The sequence below is a fragment of the Sapajus apella genome, unplaced genomic scaffold, assembly GCF_009761245.1.
Source record: "Sapajus apella isolate SASKATOON/1434 unplaced genomic scaffold, GSC_monkey_1.0 scaffold65, whole genome shotgun sequence".
Lineage (NCBI taxonomy): Eukaryota > Metazoa > Chordata > Mammalia > Primates > Cebidae > Sapajus > Sapajus apella.
In genome coordinates, this window is record NW_022437005.1 from 10,937,934 (window position 1) to 10,964,701 (window position 26,768).

Genomic DNA, 26,768 nt, shown 5'->3' on the forward strand with positions numbered 1-26,768 from the left:
CGCTGCCACCTCTCCACCACGCAGCCTGGCCACACCCTCACTCCTGGCCACCACGCTGCCACCTCTCCACCACGCAGCCTGGCCACACCCTCACACCTGGCCACCACGCTGCCACCTCTCCACCACGCAGCCTGGCCACACCCTCACACCTGGCCACCACGCTGCCACCTCTCCACCACACAGCCTGGCCACACCCTCACTCCTGGCCACCACGCTGCCACCTCTCCACCACGCAGCCTGGCCACCACACTGCCACCTCTCCACCGTCCAGGTCCTGTTCTGATCTAGGAGGAACGGGAAGGCTGCCAAGGGGTCTCCAGCAGAGTCTTCTTTTACAATTAGAGTAGAAATTGGATCCTTCTTACTTCACGACTCTGGTTTTGGTAACAGGTTACTTCCGTGGCAGTAACTGCCCATGGGTATAAAGTTCCCAATGGGCTAGAATAAAGGGAAGGTGTGGTATCCTTTCTTCTCCAGCAAAAAAGGATTGCTGGTATTGCTCCTTTAAACTTGTAGCCCACTCCCCTGGGAGGCCCAGCCTGCCCTGTCACCTTGGAGCACTCAGGCTGCTGGGCATGTCCTGACCTTTCCCTTTTCAAGATCCCTTTGACTCTGCAGGAGGGAAGCGGGCCCAGTTGATCTGGAGAGGCTGAAAAGAGCGAGAACTGAGGCAGAAGTAATCAGAGGAAATTGGAGAGGGGACAGATCAGCGCCCACTGTCTAAGCACCAAGGGCTGCTGGCCTACTAAAGTGAGGCTGAGCAGGGAGGTCAGCGAGCCGGGGAGCCTGCCCCTGCAGAGTGGCTCTGCAGCTTCACCGGGTGCAGCCCTGACCTCTGCCTCCACCCGGGTGGGCTGTGCATTCTGTGCTGTGAGGCCACCGCAGGTGCCGGTTCTAAGCTGTGCCCCTGCAACCCTCTCCACCAAGGTGCCTCCTGAGGGGCAGGTAGGGCAGAGGTAGGCCTCAAGGTGCCACCCCATGAAGTCGCGGGAGCCCTACTTACTTCTTTGGGCTCTGCCTTTGCCTTGATAACTAGGGACCACTCGGTGGTTTGCAGGAAAAAGACATGTTGCTATTGAAATTCTATTTTCAGGCTGGGCACGGTGGCTCACGGCTATAATTCCAGCATTTTGAGAGGCTGAGCTAAGAGGATTGCTTGAGGCCAGGATTTTGAGACCAGCCTGGGCAACATAGCAAGAATTTTCTACAAAAAATGACAAATAAATAAAATTTTCAGTGCAGCAATTGTTTTTTGTTTTTTTGTTTTTTTTGAGATGGGATCTTGCTATGTTGTCCAGTCTGGCCTTGAACTCCTGGGCTCAAATGGTCCTCTTGCTTCAGCTTCCTGATTAGGTGGTGCCATGGCACATGGCTAGCAGTTGTTATTTGTTTACACTATGTTATGAACAGAATGTCTGTGTCTCACCCCAAAATTTATATGCTGTACCCCTAAACCCCAATGTGATGGTATTAGGAGTTGGGGCCTGTGGGAAGTCCTTAGGGCTAGAGGAAGTCACAGGCTGGGCCCCATGATGAGGTTAGTGTCCTTGTAAGATGAGGAAAAGGATGACCTCTTCTCGCTCCGAGTGAGGGCGCGGGGAGATGGCAGCCGCCCTCGGCCAGGAGGACAGTCCTCGCCAAGAGCCCAGCCTGTCAGCATGTTGAGCATGGACTTCGCAGCGTCCAGAATTATGATAAATGAATATGTACTATTTTTTAAGAATGTATTTTTCTACTTGTTTGCTTTTGGGGAGACTAAACAAAATTTCTTGACAAAACAAAGCACATTATTAGAGATAATGCAAGTTTTAAATTACCAAATATATTTGTATAGAAAGGAAAAAAGCCACAAAATATCTATGAATTGTAGGAAATAAGCGCCCTTGCAGCGCAAATGTCCCGGAACAGTCACGTGGTGGCATGATCAGCTCTCCAAAGCTCTTTTTTTGTTGTTTGTTTTGAGACAGAGTCTTGCTCTGTCACCCAGGCTGGAGTGCAGTGGCACGCTCTAGGCTCACTGCAACCTCCACCTCCCGGATTTAAGCAATTCTCTGCCTCAGCCTCCCTGGCAGCTGGGATTACAGGCACACGCCACCATGCCCGGCTAATATTTTGTATTTTTAGTAGAGACAAGTTTTCACCATCTTGGCCAGGCTTGTGACCTGACTCTGTGATCCACCCGCCTCGGCCTCCCAAAGTGCTTGGAGTACAGGCATGAGCCACGGTGCCTGGCCTCCGACGCTGTTTAACTCTGACTCAGAACAGCTGTGTTCAGGGTGATGCTGCTGGGAGTCTGGGCATAGATGAGGACACTCCCCCACACCTGCCTTCATACCTGCACATGCACCCGCACACTGGGACACACACTTGTGCACGCACATGCAGTCCTTTCTCTGGAAAATCCTCCAGTCCAGTAAGTGAAGCACAAAAGGTGAATAAATAATGACGCTCCAGGCAGGAGACAGTGCGGCCCTCAGAGATGGGGGCAGGCCCACTGCCATGTTCCCCGGAAGTGGGATGTAGTCAGTGGACCTTCCTTCCGGGGCAGCCTGGCTGTGCAGCCAGGAGAGGGGGTAGAAAATGGGAATTCAAGGGGCCGCTCTAACAGGCCGTCACGGCACATGCCTCAGGTTGTCTTCTTCCTAAGGAAAACGCATTGCAAAGAGCAGGAAAAACACCAGTACGACTATTTCAAAGCGATGTGAAGAGTCACCAAGGCTCATCACCTTTCTCTGCTGTCCGGGGCAGGTCACTCACAGCTTACCTATACCAATCTGATTCCGTCACTCTGCTCACACGTGGCTCGCAGCCCAGGATGAGGCCCAGTCTCCTCCTGGTGTGAGGCCTTTAGTGATGAGACCGCTACCCACCTTTCCAGCCTTACCTTATGCAGCCTGCACTCTGCTTCTTCAAACTCAAAAACCAGAAAGAGCAACACGGCCCCAAGGAGCACTGCCTTCCCCACCCCCAGGGTCACGAGCACCTACACACAGGCAGCCTCTGCTCCTTGTCCAGGTCTCAGCTCTCTTGATTGCTCCCTGTCTTCATGGGGCCCCTCCCTCTCTGCTCCCCCAGGACCCCTTCCTCTCCCCTTAGGAGCAGTCATTACTCTGCAGAGTCACAGCTGTTCACTTGTCCATTCGGGCAGGGCCATCCCTGCCAGGCTCACCTGCCCCTGTGCCCCCCACAGCTGCTCCGTACCTGCCCAGTAGCAGGCACCACCAGACACTTGCCGAGCTGACTGACAAATGCACAGGCAAGGAAAGAATGCATCTGGGGGCTGGGCCTCCCAAAACAGTGTGCCTCTACCACTGTGGATACAGCTTCTTCGTTCTTGGTTAAATCACTGTTTTGCTATTTTTTTTGCCATGGTTGAGGGTGAGACAAGCTTTAAGCGCATCTGACAAGGTCCATCTCCGCTGGTAAGTCCTCCTTCAATCAATTCTGTATTTTCAGGTGGTTCTTGAACAGAAAAAACTCTTCCTTCTGCTGCCGGCCAGAGCTAATGTGTCCAGTAGCCCCAAACTCCAACTGGAAAGATCCTGTGAGGCCATGCTTGGCACGTGTTGTGGGAGGAGATCCTGTAGGACCTGGGTGCTTGATAGCAAACAAATTGCATTAAAGGAATGCCCCTAAGACCAGCTGCCAGGCCAGCTGTGCAGAAGCAAAGCAAGGGTTCTTTGTGGGCCAGCGCTGATCTGCATAACAATTGCCCAGGCAACACAAGCCAGGGTGCAGCAGAGAGCTGTCTTTGGTTCAGGCACTTGCCTGAGTGCACTCCTTTGTTTAAAAGGCATTCTTTTCTTGAAATGTGAATGATAAACCGGGAATCACAAAAATGAAATTGCTTACCTTTGTGTTTCCTTCCTCCAGTTCCACATGCTGCAGAATTACAGAAGAGATTATTTTTGCAAAAGAACTTTTTTCTCTAACAGGAAAAAAAAAAGCAAATGCAGCAAAAAATGTGTTTTCTTGAGCCAAGAAACGGGTTCTTAGGCCTTTTAGAAAGTGCCGGCAACCATGCTAATAATTAATGATATGTTTAAATGCTTAGTTCTGCACCAGCAATGTGTTCAAGAATTCTAGTCTCTTAGTTTTTCATGATGTTAGAACTACACTTGTGTATACATAGTCGACATCTGTATCCTTTTTCGGAAGCTCAAGTTTTTGAGTGCATGCTACAAATTCTGGCCTCACAGGTCATCCTGTAGCAAAGTCTTGTAAAGCTAAGATTTTTCTTTTCTTGTTTTTAATCTCAAATGGTCCTGAGAACAAGCATGTTTCCAAGCTTTCAGTTGAAATGCAATTTTCTTAAAGATACTGAAGATTATGATACCACATTCAGTCATGATAATAGGCATATATTATGGGATAATTAACTGGATCATAGAAATTATTAACTAGATAAAATTCAAAGAGAAGCCATCCGCTCAAGCAGGACGGGAGGGAGGCAATGTCTGGGGACGTGAGGACAGCCACCTTGGTGACACAAGGAGGAAGCAGACTCTGCTGTGGACAGGCTGGGTCATTACCCATGGTAGCCAGAAATGCTCAGGAGAATAGAAGGCCAAGCCTGTGTTCAGGTCAAGTGACAATCTAGGAACAAGGAGTGGAAGGTAGAGGTCAGGAGAGAGCAGAACAGCAGCAGGCTCAGCCATGCAGGACAACAGAAGGAAGAGCCGCCACGTTCTTATGGGTATGCTAGTGGGTGGCCTGGGACTTTGTGTCTTAGCCGATTTCTGGCTGCCTGCTGTGTGAATGGGCTGCTCGCTGGTGATGGTTTGGGATCTCTCCCAACTGGACAGCATAAACAAAACCCACCTGTGCAACTATCTGCTATAAACAGCCTTGTGGCCCAGGCTCAACACAGGCTCCTATTTAGAAAAAAGATCAAATGGACACCTAAAGTCTTGAAGTGAAACCTAGGTCTCTAATGTAGGCTAGGGCGATGCAGGAATTCCATATCTTAAATGACACAGCAAGATTTCCCAGGATCCTATTTCGACATCTCTCTCGTGCTAGAAGGAGCCCACCTGACACCCAGATACCACCCAGCAATGCGGGCGATGACTCCTCTGCCCCTGGAGGACAGAGGCTGATGGAGTTGTATCCTTTCTTCACCCCCTGGCTGGGTGATTCTGAGAAACACTCTCCTGCTTCCAAGGGGTTGGAGAGTGGCTGCTGCCCACAATGGCGACCAGCTCAGGGATTCCGCTGCCATCTGGCTCCCCTCCCGCCCTGCAGGCCGCCCCACTGTCCCCTCACTCCTTTTTCCTGGGATTATTTTGCAAGTAAACTTCTGACTGTGCTCTCTAGCCCTGGTGTTGGGGAGGGAAACACAGGCCGTGTGTCACATTCTTTCTGGATATTTCAGGACCTCTGGTTTACTGAGGCGTGACAAACCTTATCCAATTTATCCAGTGAAGGTTTGTGAGACTGCGAACTTGGCTGGGGGAAACTGATCCAGCAAAGGATGCGCCTAAGAACACCAGATAATAGGTAGTAAAAGCTGCTATTTTGGCTTCCATGGGGTATTGAGCAAAGAAGACAGATCTTAGAAGGGTCTGCTCTGAAGCTCAGCTGTGCACCATGCCCACGGCGACCACAGCTCACGGCTGTCGAGGCCCCGGATGTGCCTTCCATGCTCAATGCCAGTATGCCCACTTTCTAGATGAAGAAACCGACACTTTGAGACGTTGAGGAGCTTGTTGAATGCAAGCAGGTAAAAGTCGGATGTGCGGGAGTGACACTCACCCGGCCTGCCTGAGGCTGGAATCCTCTCCGCCACACCGTGCTGCAGGCTCTTCAGGAGCCACATTTTCATACTCTCAGAGAGAAACTCAAGCCATCCAAGGACTGAGCACAATACTCAAGACATTTTCAGTGTGAGCCATTGAGCATCAAAGTCCACAGGAGCTGGGAGCAGCCAGATGGGATCAGCCACCGGCATCTGGGACATGTGAGCCAGAAACGACAGTGTCTGTTGCACTCAGCCTCCGCCCCCTTGAAACAAGAAGGCCCCGGCTGAGGGAGAGACATCAGTCACGGTCTTAGGTTCTGAGGGCCTTCACACCAGCACTGGCTTTATGCCAAGGGTCTAGACTTTGCCATTTCTCTCAACTTCTCGGAAAAAGCACCAGCAGCTCTTGTCTTACCAACCATCTTTAAGAACGATGACCAGCCAGCTCCACTCAGGAGGGCACTGCCAGCACTCTGAGCCCACCATTGCCTCCTACAATGCCAGGCAGCAGATAGAACAAGCTCATTTCTGAGGTGAGGAAACCCAGGCTCTGTTAATCAGGATAGAGACTAAGAGAGAGCGGCAGACACTTGCCTCTACCCTGGGCTTGGCTGGCTCCGAGGTGTGAGCTCCTACCCTTGCAGGGAAGCATTCAGATGACTCCTGACAGACACCCCCTACTAATGTTGGCTACTAGGGACCCCACCCCTCTTCTCACAAGCAATGACAGGAGAGCCACTGAGTTCTCAAAATTCAGCTTCTTCATCTTCTTGGGATCATTCTGACTGGCCCCATGGAGCTCAAGATTCAATGTGTTTATATTTATAAAAAACTTATTTCTAGACATGGTTAATTGGAAAAAAAAAAAAAGGCCACAGAGTCCTCCTGTCCCTCACTGCAAGCCCATTTCCAGTGAGACTTTATAGCTAAAGAGTAGAGGATATCTCCCCAACTCCTGAATCTGGCCTGGGCCACTTGACCTGCTTTGGTTAATGATGTGATGTCATGATGAAGAGCCGTGCACATTGAGGCTTGCCTTCTCTTATTGCTGTCGGGAACCCTGAAGCCACCAATGGGTGAAGAACTCTGAGCCAGCCTACAGGAGGAGGAGGGACATGGCCCATAGCCAACCCGCTGCCAGAAACGTAAGGTCTTTGGCTGCCAGCTGACCACAGATGCCTGAGTGACGCCAGACAGCGCTGTGTGAGGCAGAGACAATCCATCCCAGATGGCTCAGCCCAAATCATCAACCCACAGCATTGTGAGTAAATAAATGATTACCATTTTAAGCCACTGAGTTGCAGGGTAGTTTGCTCTGTAGCAGTAGATAACCGATACACCAGCGCGGTTGCATAGGACATACTACCTTTCTCTCTTCCTTGTTTCTTTCCAAAGAGCTATAATGACTGCATGAGCAAGACTGCTGATGTTGGAACTCTGCAGCCCTGGATGTGGATGTGACCATCTGCTCAGCCCCTCTGGAACCATCTCCTCACCTGTGGAATCAGAGGGCTGGACTAGCTGACTGCCGCGGGCCCAGCCGGCTCCAGCCTTCTGACCTTCTCTTGCATCTTTTTCTTGGTGTAAAGTGTCATGCCCACATTGTCTCAGACCTTTTTCTAGGTTTTTGCATCATTCTCCATTCACTTTTGATAGCAACTCATATGTTCTTTCTGGCCCCTCCTCTCATGTCTAGATTGAGCATCTGAATGGACGTCTTTCTACACTAGGTCAACAAGATTCAGCTTTAGCAAGACACTGTGCGTTTCAGTTCTTGTGTGTCATGCACTTTAGTTTAATAACAGATTTTTTGGGAAAAAGAAAAACCAGGTTAATTGCGTAGCTTTAAAAGTGCATATATGATTTGTTACCTTTGGTATTGCAAGCAATGTTTGAGGCTGAGCATTTGACACGGGTAACCTGGAGAGGCTTTCCAGAAGGGCACTGTTGACCCTCAGACACAGTGCATAGCAGGGCTGTTTGTAGCCCCACAGTCAAAAGCCTTTGAGTTCAAGACACATTGAGGAATACTTCCCATTTGAAACACTTGAATCTGTGTTACCCCTCATCAAATCACCTACTTCTGGGCATGTAAATTTGGCCGGGGCCCGGGTTGGTAGCTCACATCTGTAATCCCAGCACTTTGCGAGGCTGAAGCAAGAGGATCACTTGAGCCGTTTGAGACCAGCCCGGGTAACGTGGCAAAACCCTTGTTTCCACATATACACACAAAAAAATATACAAAAATTAGCCAGACATGGTGGTGTGTCTGCAGTTCCAACTGCTCAGGAGGCGCAGGTGAAAGGGTCACTTGAGTCCAGGAAGTTGAGGCTGCAGTGAGCCATGATTGTGCCCGTGCACTGCAGCCTGGACCACAGCACAACACTCTTATCTACGTAACAAAACTGCACATCCTGCACAGGTACCATGGAACTTAAGATAAAAGTTTAAAGTTAAAAAAAAAAAATGTTGGCCGGAAGGTGTGGCAGCTTGCTCGGTGCCTGAGTGGCAGTTCTTCCCAGATCAGGGGTCGGCTCACCAACCTCTCTTAGCTCTGAAAGTTCTGTAATCTCCTCTGAGAGATATTGTCAAGAAGGTTACTCAATTTCCAAGAGACTTGGCAATTTCTACTGTGTCCCATTGCCTTATACGTGACAGCTTCTCACTGACTTTCTTGAAAGTCCTTATTTCAATGCTTTATCACGGCACATGGGATAACATTTCAAGCCACACAAACGGAATCACATGTAAGAGAAACTGCCCATTGTGTGCTGGGCAACTGAGGTTGCCTTTCTGAGCTGCTGCATCTACCAGGAATGGGTGACACCCTCTCATTACATACACATCCTGGCCCTGTGAGTTTTTTTTGCAAAGAAGTATAAGGCCCATTTGAATAGCAGAAACACTGAGGGGTGTGTGTGTGTGTGTGTGTGTGTGTGTGTGTGTGTTGGGGGTGTGTCAAGAAAAGACAACAGACACTTGGGGATCTTGCAGCTAAGTGAGCAGCATGGGGCAAATCAATATAATGTTTTAAAATCCGCGACATTGATTTCATGGTGTTCCTTTTTCTCTCTAACTACCAAGATGGTAGTTAGACAATAGATGTCAATAGACATCTATTTTTTCACACCACAGTCTGATGTGGTTTGTTTTCAGTAACTGTCAACTAGCAGGTATTTGTTCAGCACTTGGTATGTACCCAGGCAAAGAGCTGTGCAAGTATATGGGAGGCCACCCTGCAGCTTGGAAAGAGGCGTTACATGTCCACTCCAAAACAGAAAAACAATGTAAAAACAGAAAAAAAAAAAAAACTATCCATGCTCAACACATCAGCTGGGAGAGCCTTGGTGTAAAGTTCTGAAGCACCTACCTGAAAACTTTCAAAGAATCAAGGGCGTAGAAGGAGTCCATAAGCACTCAATACAGGACACAACTGCAAAGGCATTTTCTTCCTTTAATTTCCACAACCCTCACTTTCAGAGGCAGCACAGCTGACGGTGACCTGGGGCCACGGGTCAGGCTGCACTCTGCAAGGTGCCTGTTTGTTGTATTAGGAAGAGTCTACTTTCAAATTCAAACAGCACCCGGGAGACAAAGGCCAGTCCTGGCTGCTGCCCAGGCAGGTGTTCTCTTGTCAAAACAAAAACTGCCTCAAAAGTCAATCCAGAGGCTGGGTAAGGGAAGGAGCCGTGAATTAGAGGCAGGGAACCCGAGCTTCAGGCCACTCCTGCACCTTGGGTGGCTGTGGAATCTCGATTACTCTTTTTAAACCTCAATTTCTTCTTTTGATAGTAGGGATCAATGACGCCTCACCTCAAATGGGTCTAACAGTGTCTGCTCAACCTAATGGCTTAGATGGAAAACTGCTTTATTCAGGAAAGGACTCCGAAACGGTAAGCTGCTTTACTAAGGTGCTGTGGCATTTTCTTCCAAGTTGAGAAGTTCTGCTACATGGGAGGAATGAACAGTGCCCGTTTCTGAGTGTTCCAGACCACAGGCTTGCAGCTCTGGGGATCTAAAGGAAGAAACATCAGGCATGCCTCGCGGGGCCGCGGACTTGAAGACGGGGATGGAATTCAGGTGGATGCAAACCACAGATGGTACTGGTTCCACTAAGCTGCCCCTCCTTCAAATGCCTCCTTCTGGCACTGCGCATTTCAGTTTCTCTTCCGGCTGCAGAGGCTCCCCAGAAGCCACGTCCCCTGAAAGGGAAATAGGAAGGACCTCGTTCCTGACACCACCTCTAACTCCTGCCCCGTGGAGAACCCACCAGGACACCTGAGCAAGATGTAGGCCTCCTTAGGTCAAATGGTGGGTTACCAGCCAGGAGGGAGGGCTCTAGGAGGGTTGGGAGTCATGGAACCCTGAAGCTTAACCTGCTCTGACCACCAGGGCTCCAGCCTGGGGTGACAGGACTGGGCCCTCGGCCTAGTGTTGAAACGGGGGCGCACGATGTTTTTCTATATAACTTTTGACCCACTTTCTGATAAATCTTTTTCTTCATGGTTGATGCTGCATGAAATCTAGAATGAAAACACCACCTCCTCTCCTCCTAGAACGCAGACTGTCTTACCACCGCCCTAGTTTCCTTGAGTTCCAACTGCGGCAGGCCCGCCATGCGCCAACAACAGGCTGGCTCAGGGCTGAGGGGGTCTCTGGAGTCTGAACCCCGCGCCCGCTTGCTCATCCATGGCTTAGCCGGTCAGGACTTGAACATTCGCCGGATGTAAACATTGGGTCATTTTGAACCTCAAAGCCTAACCGGAGCCTGGGGAGGCCTTTAGGACCGAGGGAAGCCATCGTTTCCACGAGTCGGGCAGCAAATTCCTGTCCTCCTCGTCCCCCGCAGCTATCCCCTGCCCGCGCCTCTGTGGCCCTCACTTTGTCAGACACCGGGCCCCGGGCCACCCTCCAGACGCGATCCCCTGCTAGAGCCTCCCTGGTCTGGGGCAAAGTTGGTGGCCGCCTTCGCGCGGGCCGCGCCCTCCTTCTCTTCGCTGCCATCCTCCCCCGGGGCCCGCGCCCGCCGCCTCCAGCACGCGCGTCGGCAGGCCCGGCAAGTGAAGTGGAGCGGCTCTCTGGGGGCGCCCCTTGCCCAGCCGGCCAGCCCGGCGCGCACGACGGGAGTCTCCCCGCACCCCTTCCTCTCCCGGGGGCCGAGAGGACTGGGCTCCGCCCCGGCGCCGCAGCTCCAGGCTCTCTGCCGCTGGGCTGCCGCCGGTGCCCCGCGCCCGGCGCGCGGGGCAGCCGGGGGCGCTGGCGGCGAGCGCAGGGCGGGGGGAGAGGAGCGGCGCAGAGGGGAGGGCAGAGGAGGAGAGAGCCTGGGAGCGGAGGAGCAGAGGCGGGCGCCGCACCGCCCCGCGCCCCGCACGCTCGCTCGCTCCGGAGACTCGCGGGCGGCCGCTTGGGCGCACTAGCCGGGTCACCTTGTCCCGGAGGTAAGTCCCGGCTTGCCCGCCGCGGGGGAGGGCGGAGGGACCCGCGAGGGCGGGGGCGCGGGGGAGGGTCCGTGAGCTGGCGGCCGGAGCGGGAGGCGGCCCCGGCGCCGGCGGGTGTCCTGGTCCTGGCTCCGCCTCGGAGCGCGCAGACCCGGCGGCGGCGTGGCGCCCGCGGTAAGTCCGGGTGGTCGCGGCGACGAGACTTGGGAGACACCGGTCGCTGGGCGGGAGGGGGAGCTGAGCCGGCGGAGAGGATGCCGAGGAAGGGGTCGGCGCTGGCCCAGGCTGCACCTTGGCGCCTTGCCTCCCCGGGAGACGTGAAGGGGCTGCTGTGCGAAGTCGATGGGAGCTGGCGAGACCGAGAACTGGGAGCGTAGCGGAGCCAGGCTGCCCAGCAGGGCCGTGGGCAGCGCAGAGGGCCAGAGCTCTACGGGTTCGGTCTGCCCCCCGGAGTGACCCGAAGGATACCAGCCGGGGCTGGTGAGCCGGGTGTCCGCAGAGCTGGGGACCTAGGTCTGTTTGGGACTAGGAAGGGAAACAGACTCATCCTTAGAGCGAAGCGCCAGATACGGTGCTGGCGCGCTTGGGATGAAGAATCCCGACGGGCGACCGGGACGGAAGCAGGGACTCCTGGAGCCCCTTGCCTCCGGCCAGGACAAGACTTGCCTTCGAAAGCTGTCTGGCCCCTGGCAGCCGCAACAGCCTGCTGCCCTAGAAGCCACAGCCCCGGCGCCGAGAAGGGAGAGCTCGTACGCTTTTCTGATTCCAATTTTAATCTCGCTTTTTCCTAGTCGTGATTTCTGCCTCTTCCTGTGCGCTCTCTGGGCAGTGGGGAGGAAGGAATGGCTCACTGGCCCAGCTGAGCACTTTCCAGGGGGAAAGGGCTTTGGTCCCTGTGCGCTTTCTGCAAGACACTAGTAGAGTGGCTCTGGCAGCCGAGCTTTGGGGACTTAGCCAGAGGGGCCGCTTGGCATCTCTGCAAGACAAGAGGAAGCAGTCTTCTGGTAGTCCTGTTTTCCTCTCGGGGTTTCCTTGTAGGCAGAGGCTTGGGCGCTTGGCACCCAGAGTTCAGGTGCGCGCAGTCCTCCTGCGACGTCAGATTCGCTGGCGCCGTGGTGCTTCTGGCTCGGACTAATGCCTGCGCCTTCCCTGGCCACGTCCTGGTGTTTAGTGCAGCAGACACCGGCCGAAGGCTTGGCGGGTTGGAGATGCAGTGGGGGAGGGGGGCTGGGCATTACCCAGTGGTTCCGTTTTCTGGTTAGAATCAGTTGGTGGGGCGAGCGCGCGCGTCTGTCTATCTGTCGGTCCCCTCCTACAGCCCAGCGTGTTTGGTCTGAGTCCAAAGAAGGAGGTGGTGTGTGTGCTGAGTTGACCTGCAGCCTGTGGGGTGGGCAGCCTCCCAACAGCCCCCAGAGCCGGCCGACTTCTCCGTGCCAGGCTGCGACCTCAGGGGCAGCCGCGCCGGGGATCGGATGCGTCGCGAAGTCCTGGCAGCAGCCTGAAGTGAAAAGGAGCAGCCAGGAGGTGGGCGGCGGGCAGCCTAATGTCCATTCTGGCACGGACAGGAAGAAACTGAAGTCGAATTTTAAGATGAATTGTGTGCTCTGTGTTTGGCGGTGGTGTGGCCCGTCCTTTTGAGATCCACACCACAGGTGTGGGGCCTGTGGGCCCTGAGGAAGCACCCTCCCCTTCTTCCTCCGTCCCCTCTCTGCCCACCACCCGCCCCTTTGCAAGAAGCCAGCCTGACTTGGTAGCTGATCGGTGCCCTCTCTCACCCTGCCCCCATTTCCTGCAAGAAAACGGAATTTTCATAATCAAGAGGGCCTTGTTTAAAAAAAAAGAAAAAGTAAAAGAAAACAGAAAAGAAAGAAAAGATGGAGAAACCTATTTTTAAACTTTTTATTATGGAAAATTTCAGTGGTACCCAGCGGCAGACAGAAAATAGTGCACGGAAGCTGTGTGTACCCCCCACCCAGTCACCATCTGCAGTTACCTTTTGGAGCCTTCAGAATTTTGGAGGCCTTGTTTTATTAAGTATTTTAAAGCTCATTCCAAGATGCTAAGTATTGGATGGTATGTTAATTAGCTCCGTTCATTCATCACACATTGTGTATGCACATCACAGCATCACTTTCTACCCCATAAACATATACAATTATAATTTGCTAATATCTGATAAACTAATTCATTAAAAGTACTAAATTACGTTGACATAAACTTCAAAGAATAAACCATTCCAGGCTCACTTCACCTCTAAACACATCCCTCTGTATCTCCAGCTGACGACATTACATTTTATGCTTACCTATCAGAAATGTCTGTTTTTAATAACCCCATTAGACTATAGCTGATATTAAAATAAAAATGAAGGCCTCTCCATTCCCACTTTAGGATAGAAAAGGAAAACCTGCTAACTTTCCTTGAGACGTACAGGGTCGAGATATTGAAGAAGGAAAGACAAGTCCAGATCCTGGGAAGACAGACATGTTAGCAGTAGGACCAGACGTATCCTAATTCATGCAGGGCAGAAACAGGATTCCGGTTGAGCCATGATAGGCAAGATTTTTTTTTTTTTTCTGTAAGAAAAACTTTAAAACTCAATTCATAAATTATAAGCAAGTAATTTCTTCCACATTTAGCATTGAGATAAATTAAAGGTGCTCTACCAGACTTGACTCATCTTTCTCATTAATATTAAATCATATTTTCTAGGGAGTTATTACATTATCAGAGAATAGAAAGTTATTTTCTTATGCAAGTTTTCTATCTGAGGCACTAGTCAGTGCTATTCTGAGGTTCATGGAGATTACTGAACATTTCATCGTTTAATTAGAAAATGTTTGGTCATCCTCCAGGTCACACCTGCTCTGCCCTCTGAAGAGACTCTCTGCTTGCTGATATGTGATGTCCAGTGTGACTTCTACTGGATGGAGAGGCATAGCACTCAAAGAGGCCATGGAGGTGGCAGGAGGGGACACCCTTCCTCCACCAGGCCCTCCCGTCCTGCAAACCTCTGTGCTTCCCTTTACATAAAAGCAGTTCCTAAAAATTGTCAATGACGTTCTTAGAGGAGTCAGTCAGAGTTTTGAATACCTTTATAAAGTGCACTATTTAAAGGCATCCTTAGTTAACCTTTTGTAAGGCAAATAACCATCTTGTAGGTGAGCAGTTTTATGTCCTCTCACCCACCCCCAAATAAAACCTTGTCTTTCCATGACCCTAGCTTGGCCCTGTGTGCATCACATTGGCCTTTCAGGCCCTCACGCACAATGGAAAAGGCAGGTTCCATCTCAGAGTGAATGTACTGCTGTGGCCCATAGTTTGAACAGATGTCATGTTATCAGCAAAATTATTTGAATGAGTGGGTAAAGGTGGCAAGGACTGAAGTATGGGGTGTTTATGTGACAGCCCTAGCAAAACGTTGGGGATAAATGACTAGCAAAATGGGCTGTTGTATCTGTGGAAAGTTGCATCAGGTCGTTTGGGGGCAGTGCATTGACAGAAGTTTTGGAAGCCATAGCACTTGAGCCGGCATTGCTACACTAGAGACGTTGTATCAAAATCTCTAAAAAGCAGAACTATGCACACGGTAGCGATAGGCTGACCAGGTCTCTAACCATGTCACCAGAATTAGAATAAGGAAGTTGGCAGCTGGAGGTTTGAACAAATGTGGTTTTTCAGCATTCTCTGTGCACGATGCCCATTTTGAACGACTCCTAAGAGTTCCTGAACTTGTGTTCAAAGAGCAGCTGCAGTAGCCGGGGTGCCAACTCCCGTTCAGTGCCCTTGGTTGCTTTGCTTACGTCCAGGGAGCATATTGGATTGCTTGGGGAGTGGAGGAGGGGCGCATAGGGGAGACAGGCTTGCAGAGTGTCCCCTGCTCCCTCTTTCCCCTTGGGCCTTTCCAGAGTGCCAGGAGCAGACATGGGCTCCAGACTCTGGAAGGTCCCATTCGTTTCTTCAGACTGCCATGTGAATGCAAACTTTACCCAGAGAAACACTGAGACAGTGCAGGGTCCTCAATCCAGTGTCTTTTTCATTTAACGAGCTGTGATGACCATAAACCCTTGGTTTTCAAGATCCTGGAAGGAATATGGTTGAAAAGAAACAATCTCAGAAAAGTGACGTGGTTTGTCTAAGATCATTCAACTAGCAAGCAGCAGAGCCCAGAGTCGGGAGCCTACCCCTGTGGTCAGCAAGAGTGAGGATCGGGACGGTGTGTTTGCACTGGCTTGGAGTGGACAGGCACATGTGCGGGAATGTGCTTAGGGGGATTACGTAGCCTGTTGCCTCAGAATTTATAGCAATGTATAGGAAAGGCATGTGAGAAATAGCTTAGAAAATGTATCTTTGACAACTAAATTTACATTCATATTACATTATACAACTTGTGTGATGCATTCTCTAAGATGGAAACATTTTTAATACAGATTACCAACAACCACCACCCTCTGTTTATAATACGTGATGATTCAAGATGCAAGCATGGTTCATATGACAAAATCTAAATCATCTTAAACTATTGTATGATAAATGACCTGTTAAATTACCGAAAACAATTCGTTTTTAAATCCTGGGGTGGCATTTAGAGAATGAGTCTGAAGGAGAGAGTACTTGCGTGAATTTTAAACTGGGCCTTTCAAAATGCGCTCACTTAGGTTAAATTTCTATTTTGAACAATTTTTATGTCTCCAAGAAGTTCAGTTGTATCTATCACTTGACCTCATTGGGCAGGCACTTTGAGATGCTACCTCCATCTCTTTCTTTCTTACCTTTTCCCTCTTCCAGAAAACTTGAGTGTCCAAAACAAAACTAAAAAGCAAACACATTTCATATCGTTTGAAACATGACAGTTTCAAAGGGATGCAGTAATGTCACCTCAAATACGTTTGGAACCACCCCTCCACACCCCTGCTTAGAAAAACAAATAAACGAAATGTTATAGAAACTCACTCTTCTGCCATGCATGTAACAGGCAGTTTTTTACTTCTTCCTATGACCTTGGTCCTCACATGTTGGTGGTACAGACCCTCAGCTGGCCCGGGTCTGAGATCCAAGCGTTTATTTCCGAAGATCCTTGTGGGAAAGTCCTTTGACAGTTTCTCAGTGAAAACTCAGTAGCCATGCTGAGGCATCAGCTTTAGGGTGGGTCCCAGGGAAGCCCACCTCATCCTACAAAACATTAGTACCAGTTCCACTGTGAATTATTGCAGTTTCTAAAAGTGCATTTAATAAAGCCTATGTGTTTCTTTCTGTAGCCAGCCTTCATGTCTGACATCTCAGCCTCAGCCCATCACCCATGTGACTCCTTTATAAGATACCCTGTCGTTATGGCTTCAGTGTCCCATGGGATAACGGCAGTTGAAAGAGTTGAGATGTGTTGGGTAGTACGTGTCGTTTCTGAGGTGCTGTCTAAGCACAGGGGCTGGGCGGGTAGTCATGGGTGACTGACTGTCACGGATTGACTGCAAGAGCACCCATCTGCTGCACATCTCCCATGGAAACCCTGTTTTCATGAGGACCTTGGAGAGGACCCTGTACCAGGCAGTCCCATCGCTCCTAGCCCAGTCTTGGAATGCTTTTAGGCATCTCATGCTTATGCACCATCCTGGCTTTACTTTCCTCCCCAATTTCTTACCATTTCCATAGTGCCTTTGAGACAAGTGGCCACAACACAGAACTGTGAGCTGATTAATGTACATAGTATCTTTTTTTTTTTTTTTTTTGAGATGGAGTGTCACTCTGTTGCCCAGACTGGAGTGCAGTGGCATAATCTCAGCTCATTGCAACCTCTGCCCCCCGGGTTCAACTGAGTCTCCCACGTCTACCTCCCAAATAGCTGGGACTACAGGTGCACGCCAGCACACCCAGCTAATTTTTGTATTTTTAGTAGAGATGGGGTTTTACCATGTTGGCCAGGCTGGCATCGAGCTCCTGACCTCAAGTGATTGGCCCACCTCGGCCTCCCAAAGAGCTGGGACTACAGGCATGAGCCACCGCGCCCGGCCTATTATGCATAGGATCTTAAGTTTTTCTCTCATATACTAAACCCAGAGATACAGTTCATTCATTTCAGTATTCTAATAATAGTTTAATACTCTAAATGCCCTCACAAAGACAGGTTTTTGTTGCAGGCTAATTTTAAGTCAAGGGAAATCATCTTCTAAGTTTATTCTCTGCCCTTCATTCTTATCCTGACCTGTAAAAGCTGTGGATATTAAGTATCACACCTTTACACCATGGTCTCACTCTGTTCACAGTGGGGTCACCCAGGCTCTTGCCGGAAGCCTCTCCTAACTGTTCTGGACTTGCTAAGGGCCTGGCAGCCTGCAGCACAGCTGTCCCACTCAAGTGGCCTGGAGCAAGGAGGGTCCTTTGTCCAGCTGCATCTCGGACCTTCTGCCATCCGCTGTGGTCCTGCTCGTGCGGGTCCTCTTGTGTGACATTCGTTGCCACACTTGCTAATCTGAAAGGTCTGGGTGTAGGTGTATTAGCTGTGAAACGGAGCCCCAGATGTATTTTGGGACATCACAGTCTATTCGAGAACCATAGAGATGAAATGTGTCTGTTGACTCAATATGTGCAGAATTCTGTAGCTTCCTTCCTTGCCTGTTGCTAGACCTAGGGGTTCTGATTTGCCACATACCCTTCCAGGAAAAATATGCGTCACACTCTTGGGACACAAAAAAGAGTTTGTAGCCCCGATTCCAGCAACAGTTCTGTCTGCTGTTCTTCACATGCCTACAGGGCCAAGCGGCACAGGGCCACTCACTGAGTGCTGGGGTGACCAGGTGGCCCTCCCATCTCTCGTTGGTGTTGGGCCATAGCCCAGACCCAAACACACTCTTTTTTCTTTTTTAACCAGAGCACTGCCACACAGGCACCCCCCTCCTCCCGAAGCTTTCCTGCATCCCATTGCCTGTCTGCAGCCACCCATCTGTCCCACCCAGAGTCTGGCACTGCAGCCACCAGCCAGTCTGTTCTGCTACTCCGGCCTTGCCCCAGGTTCACAGCCAAACTCATAGACAGTGTGAGCAAAGGGCTTCCTGATGGCCTCTGGATCGGAGAGTCAAGCTGTGACCCATCTGTGACGGCCCTGCCTTTCCATCATCTTGTTCTCCAGCGATTGCGAAACCCTGAGTACCTGCAGAGGCTCCTGGGGTGGATGGGGCACACTTCACTGCACCTGGCTCCAATGTGTCCTGGACATTATGCAGTAGGCTGTGAAGCGGTGTAGGGAGAGCCATGGCTCTGGGAGGCATTTGCCCTTCAAGGGAGACTGAGGCTGGAGTGCAATGGGAGGGCTGATGGAGAGCCCAGTGTTGGCCGAGGGATGGACCTCAGTCACTAGCACTTCTGCACGGTTGTAGCTGTTCTGAACTCCAAGTGTTTCTGACCTGTGTGGACCTAAGACACAGACATGGGCTTCCGGCCTTACCGACCTCAGGATTTGGCTCTGGGCTAGACAGGAACTCCACCCTGCAAGTGGCTGAGCATCCTCCCTTGGGTAGAGCCAGGTGAGCTTGGTGCCTTGCCACAGAACCACCTGGCTGCCCTAAAAGGGAGGCCCTGCTCTTCTGGTCTGGATGAAATTAGGGGGAAATAAAGGTAGCACAAACCCTGAGGGTCAGATTGAAGCTAGCAGGGCCTGTTTGGCTGTTGTCTTGAAGGTGATTCGGGAAGACCAGCAGCTTCGACTGTTGGTGCCTTGTTGCTTCAGTGTCTCTCTCAGAGACCAGAGTGGCAGCGCCAGGCAGGGTAAGGGAGGAGCCCCGGGGAAAGGGGTGGAGACTGAGCTGTGTCTCTTACCCCATGTGACTCCCTAGCAAGCTCCCCAGATGCCTATTTGACACTTGGTGGAATGCAGACCCAGAGGGCTTCCCCGACGTGCCATCCAACCTCACTGTGTGCCAGAGGCAGAACCAGGCACAGGGACCCGAGTTTTTAGGGCTTGTTTGCTTTTGTGTTTGCCTCTAAAGTGCATTTTTTTCTCACCCACCATGCTCAGTTTTCTTAGCATACTGTCTGGGACAATAACAGAGCCTGTGCACTGTGCACAAACACACAGACAGCTCCACAAACACACAGACAGCTCCACAAACACACAGACAGCTCCAGCTTCTAGCAAGCCCCAAGTCGGACACGATGTGATGAGGACATTTCTCCATCTGTGCCTTTTGGTGATCTCTGCGGAGGAGAGCGCCACAGCCAGTCAGGGGCACCCATGGGTGAGGGGAGGCTCAGGTCCTAGGCCAGGCCAGGAGTCAGGTACCTAGAAAAGTCCAGGAGAACAGAAGCTTCCAGCAGAACTCGCAGGCAGGCAGAGGGGAAGCCGCATTCCGGTCATGCCTGAGGCTCAGGCATTTAGAGAGAATGTGAGATTGAATTCTGCAGGGCAGCAGGTCGACTGTCAGACCCCGTGGGCACTGTGCTCTCATCTCCATCTTAACATAAGGCTTTTCCCAGAAGACGGAAATGTTCTTTCTCCTTAGACACTGCCCAGAAATGCTGATCTTCCTGGAATTTCTCTTCAGAGCTTTAAATATTACAGAACATATATTTGGTGAGTTGGTCCCTGCCAACTGTTTCAGCCTCTTTTTAAGACTAAGTTAGTGCCTAATTAGAGTAAAAACAAGGATGCAGATGGCTTCTTGAGGACCCAAATCAGAGGGCCTCTGTCGCCACCAGAGCCTGGCCCAGCCCTGGAGAGTGACTTGGGGCCCCGTCCTGACGGATTCTTCCCTCTCCTCTGAGCCCTTCTCCCCCGACCCTTAGCCTCCTTGGATTCTGCCCACCCGGCCTTCTCTGTCAGAATGGGGTGGCCCCCAGGGGCAGGACTCACCCCTAGCATCTAAGCTTTCCTGTGGTGCACAATTGGCTGCCCGATTTATTTTCCTGTCCCTACCCCTTACTGAAGGCCATCTCTGGGACGTTGCCTGGGGCGGCAGCCTCAGTGAACCCATTCTCTGTCTGCTCCCTCCAGCCCCTCGGGCTTCCCTTCCCATGCCCCGTCCTCTGATCAAGATACTCAGCAACCCAGGAATCCGCATCAGAAACTCCCCCAGCCCTGCGCTCCTTCTTAAGTGTTTCTTGCTTCTCTCTTCCATCTTCTCCACCCTTGGCCCCGTGTGGACACTCCTCTCCTGCCAGATCATCTCAGTAGCTTCCTGGAAGCTCTCCCTGCCTGCTGCCATGTGCCTCTTGCTTCCAGGACTGCCAGGAGAGTGAGGTGTGTAAAGTGCAGATCCACCTCGGGCACGCACTCTCCATGGTCCCTCGCACACGTGTGCGTGCGCACAAACACACACACACACACACACACACACACACACACTACGTGGTCCCACACATCCCCCATCTGCAGTTGGCTGCCTCTTGCGTCTTGCTAATCTGCCTTGAGGTTCAGAGGCTTAGCTTGATCATCACCTCTTCCCAGCATCCTTCCTCTAAGTTCGGCATCCCCGCTTTTAGGCGTCCTTGGCAGCTGGACCCCACTCCAGCAGGGGTGTGGCATTACCAGAACAAAGATGAAATATCTACAAATAACTTGCAAGAACTGTGCGAGACCTATATGATACTATTTCAATCAGAATTCCAATATTATATTGCCTTTTGAGCTTGACAGAATTATTCAGAAGTTCACGAAAGAATAATCAAGCTACAATACTACATTTTTTTCAGTGAAGAAATGTCCTACCAGATAATGAAACAAAGTGTTAAAATTACATCAATTGACCTCAAATCCATTAAGATGGCTACTGTCAAAAAGCAACCACAGAAAATGACAGGTGTTGGTAGGGATGTTTAGAAATGGGAACCATGTGCTCTACTTGGGAATTGTAAAAGGTTGTAGTTGCTATGGAAAATAGTGTGGAGGTTCCTCAAAAACACTAAACATAGACTTACCATATGATCCAGCAGTCCCACTTGTGGGGATATATCCAAAATAATTGAAAGCAGAGTCTTGAAGAGATTTGTGCATGCCCATTTTTATAGTAACATTATTCATAATAGTGAAAATGTGGAAGCACCCCAAGTGTCTATCAACAGATGAGTGGGTAAGCCAGACATGCTCAACGCATACAATGAAATATGATTCAGCCTTAAAAAGAAAAGAAAAATTCTGTCATATGCTACACCATGATGAACCTTGAGGACACTATGCTTAGTGAAATAAGCCAGACACAAAAAGGCACGCACGACATGATTCCACTTATATGACATACGGAGAGTTCTCAAACTAACAGGCAGAAAGTACAGCGGCGGTTGTCAGGGTCTGGGGAAGGGGAGATGAGGAGTTATTGTTTAAAGGGTATAGAATTGCGTAAGTGCAAAATGAAAAAGTTCTGGAGAACCCTTGCACAACCATGTGAATATACTTAGCACTACTGAACTTTATTCTGAGAAATGGTTGAGAGCATGTAAATTTTATGTTGTGTGCTTTTTGCCATAATAGAAAAAACCCTACATTAATTGGAAATGTAAGTTTCTAGTTACTGGCATGTAGTTAACAGGCTATTCTGATTTTCTACCTTTGCATAACAGAGTACCCCCACACTCAGTGTTCATGGATCTGGGGGTCAGGAATTTGAAAGAGCACAGTGGGGACGGCTTATCTCTGCTCCATGGCTCTTGGGGCCTCAGCTGGGAAGACTCACATGGCTGGACTCACTGGAAGCCTGGACCAGGAGCACCCATAAGTGGCCTCTCCCTGAGTTTCCTCCCAGCATGGTGTCAGGGTGGTCAGATTTCATATGCTGAGGCTTCTGCTCCAAAAATGAGTGGGGACATGGCCAAGGCTGCACGCTCTGCTGATCCATCTCCACAGACACACTGGGTCAGCTGCTGGTTATAGGCAAGTTTCTAAGCCAGCCCAGAATCAAGAGGCAAATTAGACCCCACTTTTGACGGGAGGCATGTGAAAGAATTTATGAACAATATATTCAGTCTGCCACGCAGATAGGTAGGTCAGACAGAGAGCTCTGAAACTGATGCCAGCCCCACAAGCCGAATGAGTGTGTGGGAAAGGCGGCGTGGCAGCACGGGCAGAGCTGAATTCGTCAGCCTGGAGCAGGGTAGAAGTAGGTACTTGGGATATAAAGTCAATTTAAATCTCCCCACTTCATAAAACGTTCCGAATGTATATTGAAAAGCATTGGTAAATAAATATTTTAAAAGCATGAATAAATTCAGCCTGAATATCTTACCAGTAATCCCAAGTGAAAAAATGATTGATAAAGATTAAATATATGTTACACATTCTATATAACAGGCACTGTAAACAAAACTGGAAAGCATATAATAAATCGGAAACAAACATTTGCAAGAAATTAACAAATGCTTAATAATCCTCACAGAGCAAATGATAAGAAGACACAACCTTATTAAAAAGTGAGCTCATGCTATGGAGAAAAAGGTGAGAAGAGGTGGAAATGACTAAGAAATAAATACATGGAAAAACATGTGCATCTTTACTTGTTTTGTTTGTTTTTTTCTGAGACAGAGTCTCACTCTGTTGCCCAGGCTGGAATGCAGTGGTACAATCTCAGCTCAGTCCTGGGTTCCAGCAATTCTTCTGCCTAAGCCTCCCGAGTACCTGGGATTGCAGGTGCATGCCACCATGCTTGGCTAATTTTTGTAGTTTTAGTAGAGAGAGAATTTCACCATGTTGGCCAGGCTGGCTTCAAACTCCTGACCTTGTGATCTGCCTGCATCAGCCTCCCAAAGCGCTGGGATTACAGGCGTGAACCACCGCGCTCGGCCGTGCATCCTCACTTGTAATGATGAAAATGCACATTAAAGTTAGGGAAGACACATATTCTTTCCAAAACGATTGCCTAGCTTCAGAGATCGAGTTTCTCAGTAAAGTTACCTGAGGCAGCCTTTGGGATCTCTGGGGAGACTGAATCTCTTGTCTTGAAGGTTTCTGCGAAATGTTCATTGAGGTCCTTCCCCTACATCGCTGGCCCCATAACAGAACCACTAACACATTTTGAAGATACACACAGAATATGTGCATCTTGACTTCAAGTAATGAACTTTTAGAAAAAAAAACTAAATGCCTGTCCAAAGGGGATGGTTAAATGTGATGCAACTATAATGACCTTCTTAAAATAATGATTAAATTATTTTAGATCCCCAGCCCATTGGCCAGGGCTGTGCTGGTTACATATTTACGTGGATGAATGTCAATGGTAAAATAACAAGGATGGAAAGCTAGAGGAAGGTATGTTAAACGTTCGTGTGAATATGTTGTTCTCTGGGAGTGAAATTTGAATATTTGTTCAGATAATTCTTGAAAACTGCTGTCCACATTGCTGATGGTATGTAGCCATGAGGAGTGAATGGAAATAGGAGCTTCCATGGTTTTCATTTTCTATGCATTGGTATGATTTGAATTCATAAGAATAAATGTGTTGTTTCTGCAATTTAAACAACCTATTTAAACACATATCTTTCCTTTGGAAATAGTCAGAGGTCTGGATGCAGCGTTTTGGCTACATGTTCATACCTGATTTGGGGGAAGCGGAAAGCCTGGAGCGTCCTAGAAGTTGAGTGAAGGGTGTGTGTGCCTAGCGTGCAGTGCACGCTGTGGTTGCAGTGCGAGGCAGCAGGAGTCCAAGCCATGGGCACTCAGACGCATGCAGAGAAAGGTGTGCATGTGTGGGAAGGGACTGCAGGAGACGCCAGTCCCGCCGTGAGTAGCTCCAGGCATGGGGTTGCATGTGGATTTCATTTCTTATGTTTTTCTAATTTTCAGTTTGATCATTGATTCCTATTTTGATTAGGAAAAATCCCTAAAAGTTCAGAAATTATTTTGTTCTCTCTCTCATTTGACTGAAAATCTGTTTCTTAATCATATTTTACGTTCCTATGTCCTAGGCCCAGAGTCTAGCACATATTATGTTCTCAGCCAATGTTTGTTCTTCCTTGACCCCCCAGGCACCTCCCTGCCTCTTGAAAGAGCACGCTCTGCATTCCCACCCAGGACTCCCAGCCTGAGGAAACCCCTCTCCTCTGAGCATGCATGTACATGCTCCTACCCACGGCTGGCAGTCTTGGTTCTAGGCCCCACAACAGTGCATACATTTCCAAGAGTAGTTCATTCTCCACCTACTGAGTACGTGCCATTTGCTTGACCTTGTGGCAGACCCCAGAGACAGAGATGAAAGGCCTTGGTCCCTCATGGAAGAAGGGCGTTCAGAGGCCCTGCCTGGTGTGTAGGGCCTCACTTGGCTTGACATGGTGCAAGTGGCAATACAGGCGGGCACTGGGGCCGCAGGTGCGGGGATACTGAGGCAAGTTGCAGCCAAGACTCAGAATGTGAAAGACTGAATAGCCTGGGGGAGTAGAAATAAGGGGCCTTCTCAGCAGAGGTCACAGAGGCCTGCGGGTACCTAGGAGGTGGAAGTTGGATGTGGCTTCAGAACTCAGTCTGCATCAATGTGTTTACTGAGATCCAGGTGCCCACACAAGAAATAGCAGATGGGCTCAGACAAATTCAAGTCCTGGCTACCTTTTGCTGTCCAGATTGCCCCAAAATGTATGGCATGAAAACTGCTGAGGGTTGGGAATTTTGGAGGGGTTGGTTGGACACATCCAGCCCCATTCTCTCATGCAGGTGCTGTCAGAGTGTATCTGGAGCCAGAAGAGTCGGGGCCTGGGGCTACTGGGGATCCAGTAGTGGAAAAAATGTCAGCCAGGTAACTGTAACCTCAGGGCTGCAGCACGTGGTCTCCCTATGTGGAGGATATTGGGCTTCCTCACAGCATGGCAGCCTTGAGGTATGCAGCTTCATAAAGGGAAGGTCAGGGCTCTGGTTGCTCAAGTTTTCTAGGCGGTATGATCTTTTCTGACCTAGCTTCAGAGGTCAGGTCGTGTCACTATGGCCACACTTCTGTTCAGGGTGAGTCTCAAGCCCACCGGGATTCAAGAGAAGGGAGCAGAGACCCCACGTTTCATTGGGAGGAATATCAGGGCTATATCCAGGAATAGATGTGGGATGGGAAGTAGTGTTGTATCCACCTTTAGAAAAGATGATCTGATGCAAAAAGACAAAATGCTTCAATTACTTGCTCTCCACACAGTAGGTCTTTAGATCACAAAATAATGAAACGTAGAACCGTCTGTTACCAGAAATTTATCTGGATCTATTTGTTTAATATCTGGATTTTCTAGAACGCTATGGTTTGAGCATGAATTATTTGTTCCCACCAAAACTCATGTTGAAAGTTGATCCCCAGTGTGGCAGTGTTTGGGGGCGGGGCCTGGTGGGAGGTGTTTGGTCACAGGGGCAGATTCCTCACGACTGGCTTGGTGCTATTCTTGAAGTAGTGAGTTCCTTCTTCCTTGAGACTGGATGAGTGCTCCAGCCAGAGCGGGCTGTTGTAAACCCAGGTTCCTCCTTCCGTCCGCTCTCTTTCCCTGCATTTCCGCTTCCCTTTTGACTGTCTGCGCCATGTTATGATGCAGCACAAAAGCCCCTACCAGAAGCCAGGGCCACGGCCTTGAACGTCCCAGATACAGAATGGAGCTAAATAAACCTCTTTCCTTTATAAATTACCCAGTCTGTTACAGCAAAACAGACTAGGACATGTAGTCCTAATTATTTTCCAAGGCCTGTATAAATTCTTCGTGTGTCAAATTGTTCTTTAAAAGCATATTCTAGAGTGTGGTGCTGTACTTGAGTCCATCATGCAGAATCTGGGACATGGATTGCTAGCACCAATTTCGTTCATTAGATGGATGCATTCGTCATTACATAAGGTCTTTGGAATTTTGTTCAATTCCATCTCTCTCCAGTGTTTTCACTGAAAATACAAAAGAGAAAACTTGGAAGTTTCAGGTCCTTGTAGATCTAGTGACTTCTCTAGACTTATGCAGAAATCATGGCAAAGCTAATTTAGATATAATTTGGATACAGCTTTTTTTGGCCTTCCTTCTTTTTTTCTTTATTTTGTACAGTAATAGCTCCTTTAAAGAAAAAGCTCTTTTAGCAAGTGTGTGTATACAGCTTAGAAATGGTACCGCAGCAGATGACAGAAGACTGAACGCGGCTGAGTGTTATTCAGGAGGTGATAATGCAGCTTTCCATACCTGGAGGAGTCTGGAAGCAGGAGCTGCTGACTCAGCGGCCCAGTGCGGTCAGAGCTGCATCTCTGTGGTCCTTGTGGCCTTTCCCTCCTGGCCCCCAGATGGCTGCTGCTGCCTCAGATATTACATCTGAGGTTAAGACAAGAAGTGATGAAGGTGGACAGAGCCCCCCCCAGGAGCCATCTTTGGCCCAAGCTGTGTCTTGTGGCCACCCTTGGTGATAAGATACTGTGGGGTACCAGTGAGGATTTCATGAGGACTTAAGCCTTCCAGCCTCCAGGTGAAGGTGGGCAGGGTGAAGCACTGACATCCAGCCATGGGTCCCTCACTCAGCCAGGGAGTTTCACCCGCCTCTCAGTGACAGATGTGCCAGGGTAGGTGTGGGAAGGGAAGACTGGGTGTATTTGTGAAATCAAAAAAGTTAGTGGTTTGCTGGTGGGTGTGAAGTTGGGTGTGGTGTGTGGGCAGGACGGCACAAGAGAGGGCAGGGTGGGTGC

The 26,768-nt window shown here is 49.8% G+C and overlaps 1 protein-coding gene across 2 annotated transcripts in view; it reads left to right on the forward strand.

Annotated features, from left to right (window-relative positions):
* Positions 1–10,632: 10,632 nt before the first annotated feature.
* The window catches only part of SYNDIG1 (synapse differentiation inducing 1), a 191,527-nt gene continuing 175,391 nt past the window's right edge, over positions 10,633–26,768 (forward strand). Inside the window, exon 1 of one of the 2 annotated variants that reach the window (XM_032248167.1) lies at positions 10,633–11,178. The gene's annotated coding sequence lies outside the window, so the exon portion shown is untranslated. Of the gene's footprint in view, positions 11,179–11,229; positions 11,353–26,768 lie in introns of those variants that run through there. The other variant, XM_032248168.1, reaches the window with a different exon arrangement.